This window comes from Pinus tabuliformis, chromosome 4_1 (assembly GCF_031772625.1).
Source record: "Pinus tabuliformis cultivar Carrire ecotype Pingquan chromosome 4_1, CPIR1, whole genome shotgun sequence".
NCBI classification, from domain to species: Eukaryota; Viridiplantae; Streptophyta; class Pinopsida; order Pinales; family Pinaceae; genus Pinus; species Pinus tabuliformis.
The window spans coordinates 471,513,012-471,517,092 of NC_142303.1; positions in this window are offsets into that span (position 1 = coordinate 471,513,012).

Below are 4,081 nucleotides of genomic sequence, written 5' to 3' on the forward strand. Positions count from 1 at the left end.
GATATGATAATTAACTTCTGTACACTGCACTAATAAACACTAATAATCATGTAGTTTAATTACACATGTGGTTTGATTTTTGTTGAATATGTTTTAGTTTAATTATGCATGTACCTTACTTTTTGTTGAGTATATTTAATATAAATGTATGTTATTTTTATAATAATTAATAACAAATTTTATTTTCAATTTTCTTATTGTTATAAAGATGAGGTTATTTGGACATTCTAAGTTTAAGGAATTGTTTAATGACCTATTTTATTTTGTGTTCATTAGAGTTTATTTTCATTTTAACAATATTGATTTTTTGCATGGAGGAAGAACAATTAGTTCACAATGTCAAAATATTTAAAAAGTAAATAAAACTAGATGCACAAAATCCATTTATACAAAAAAACAGTGACATGCCACCACCACGTGGCTCTTGTTTCTTATAAAGTTGGTTTTGGTTGTGCATTTTGCTTTGAGGCCCATTTTAGACCCCATAATTTCTCTAATGTGAGCAGGAGCTCATGGATTTTTTCTTCTTGGGGAGTTTGATGCAGATGCATTAGACCCCATAATTTCTCTGATGTGAGAAAGAGCTTATGGATTTTTTATTCTTGGGGAGTTTGATGAAGCTGCATTAGATCCCATAATTTCTCTAATGTCAGCAGGAGCTCATGGATTTTTTCTTCTTGGGGATTTTGATGTAGATGCATTAGACTGAGCTCAAGATGAAGAAATGGAGCAGAACTTAACAATGTGGTCGACTAGCCACATGTTAATGCTGACAAATAATTTTGTTGTTCTTGTTAGAGTTTTGGATATTTAATGTTGGTGTAAGGTTGGAGTATTCTTACATAAGTCGAAGAGTCTAGAAATTTGGGAGTGATTTATCATTGTAATAATTAACTCACGTGGTTGACTTTTCGACTTCCCTCATTTAGGAGAGAATAGGAAACAAAGCATTTGTTGAAGTTGTGAATAAAAGGGACATCAAATGAGAGGAGGAGAATACCTTCTCCTGCCTCCGAGTATGTATGCTTGAAGCGAATGATAAGAAAGTTTTGCATTAGTGTCTATTCATAAATATGTGTTTTTATTTTCTCTGGTTTCTAATAGAACTATGTGTGCATTTAATTAAGTTTCAGAAATTATTGTGACCATTTCAGAATTGTTATATCCCTGTCGAAATTTGACTTTGAGTTGTGGTTATCTATGCATGTTCCATTAACTGTAACCTTCAAATTATTTTGTAGCACCTCTGTTTTTGCAAGCAACGACTCGTTCCTTCGATTGGAACTCAGTCCATTAACTTGAGAGAGGGAGAGTCCTTGATGAGGAGAGGCAAGAGGAGAACATTCCCTGAGTTGGGATGTGAGTTAGACCGTGGATAATCAAGTTTGCAAAGGGCAAGTCACTTCACCTTCCCTAAAATTTGAAAAAAAAAATAGAGCTACGAAATCACTTCATAGTGCCTTTAAGTTTTCTATTAATTGTTGCACAAAAGGAATTTATAGGTTGCATTTTGATGTCCAAGGCTCCTTTTCGGCCTGTCCATTTCTATCATACTGGTACCTCGAATTCCTCCTTGGCAGGGTCCCCTTGAAATAAATGCAACTAGAGAAGACATGTTGCTACCTTTGGATCACATGCAAAGGAAACTAACAATCATGGACAAAAGGATTGGACACATTGAAAGACACACAGGCCTCCCTCCAGAACTAGCTTGTTCTTCTAGCGGTAATAAAAAACCCATTCAAGTTGATCTTGCTGACTCAATCACTTCTACTTATGGTTTTTTGTGTTAGTTTGTTAGTACTTATGCATCATTTTTGTATGTATTAGTTTATTACAGGTCCTCTAAGGCAGTGCCTATTTTTAGACTTTTAAATATCACTGACATGGTTAGATTTTGGACTATAACTATTTTGAAAAGTTTGAATTTTTGTATTTGATGGGGATTGTCCAATGGAAAATCATATCAATACTAAACTGTAACCATTCATTAGGAGACAATACAAATTTTAACTTCATGAAAAAAGACGGTTATAAAACATCATTAATAAACTTGTAGTTTGGTTTTGTGTTGATGATGATTCACTTGATGTGCAAAGCAGGCCATGGTTAAGGAGTTGCATAAAGATACCAATGACCAATATACTAGGCTTTGTAGTTGTGGAGTCTGTGTACATACTATGACATATCCATTATCAAACTCTTAAATTTGAAGTTAGGACCGACAACATGGAAGTTGCCATTTGGTTTTGGATTTACCACAAAATTACGACTCAAGCATCTAGAGAGTAGATGATAGGGGATAAGCCTTCCTCCCCTTATAGTATACAAGCTACACTGGATGGATAAATTTTGCTCGCATGATGAGTTGTGTTAGAGATTTGATCAGAGGTAGGTCGAGGCTGCTACTCGTGATGTTGTTAAGAGAGCCGCATGAAAGTGAAACCAATAATCAGATAAGGTTGTGTGAATTATCAACTATTTTTAAGTTCGTAAGTGTAATATGAATACGAATTTGAGTTTGGATAGCTTAGTCAATTAGAGCAAGGCATATATATCATTTTAAAGCTTCATATCTATGTCTTGCTCTAATTGACTAATTGAGTCTAGTAGGGATTACTTTGTTTTTAGAGGAGAACCAACTATATTGGATTAGTAACATGGTTAAATGCTAGGTGTTGGTTAGTATTGTGTACTCATACATCACGCAGTGTCAATTGGTGCATCCAAGAACCAACTGGACCTTCCAAAATACGTGGATTTGGGACCTTCCAGAGAAGCTAAAGTGTTTTTTATGGTTGGTCGTCCACAACAAGATTCTTACCTTGGAAAACGTCCTCAAAAGAGGATTTCAGGGACTTGGCAGATGCAAATTGTGTCGAAAGGACTCAAAAAATATGACTCATTTTTTCTCAGGTACCCATTTGCGGATGTGGTATGGATGGGGTTGTCCATGTGCTTAATATTAGCGCATCATGGGACAATTCCTATATTGTGGCCTACCTCACACAAGGTTTCAAGAGTGTAAGGCATTCAAAGCCCTATCATTCTATGTTATTTGGGGTATTTGGAGAGCGAAAAAAATTAGTGATCTTTGATCATTTTGTGCGAGATGTGAGGGGCACTTGTATTAAGGTTGTGGATTTCTTTAAGGAGAGGGGTCCTATTAAGGATAAAATATCAAAGAGAAGATTTTATCAAAAGGATATTTGGGCCAAATTTCCTATTGGTTTCTTTAATGGGGCCTCATATTTCGAGCTATGTGGAAGAAGGATGGTAATAATTATAAGGTCTAGAGATTACTATTCCTCTGGTTGGTTCTGTGGCTTAGATATTATTATTAATTCGATTGGTTCAATGACAAAGGATCCAACACGAGAGCGGAACTCCTTGCTCTGTGGGGCGTCCTCTTCTGTGCCCATTGGATGGACATATCAAAGATTAATGTCTATGGTGACTCCAAAGTGATCGTTGAAGACAAACAAGAGATATGATTTAGAGATTCCAGGACTAGAAAAATAGATGAACCTGGCAAGGTCACTGATGAAGTATTTTAATAAATTATTTGTTTCACACATTTTCAGGGAACAAAAGCATTTGGCCGATCACTTGTCAAGAGATGGATGCAATGTGATGTCAGGCAAGATCTACTACTTTGTTTTTTAAAATGGTGAGTTCTAGAGGGAGGGGTACATCAAAGTCTGATGTATAGTCTTTAGAATTATGAGACACATTTTCCTTGGTGTTTGTCATGTCTAGGATACTTAGACTTTAGACTCCTTTTTATGTTTTGTGTTTGTAAAGTTTATTTTCGTTATGATGGAAAGAATGAAAATACTAAGTTAGAGAAGGATTGATAGAAATAGAGTAGAGTGGAATGTTCTAGGATTTCAATTTTGGTTGTGTTTTGTTTAAATAGTAAGAAGCTCTCTGTAAGATGAAAACTTTTCTCATTTTCTAATACAAGCACGGATGTATTTTTTTTGCTAGAAGGAAAAGACAAAAAAAAAAGAGAAAAATATATATAAATATGATTTTACAAGCTATTTTTTTATAATTAATTTAGTTAAATTTGTTTGGA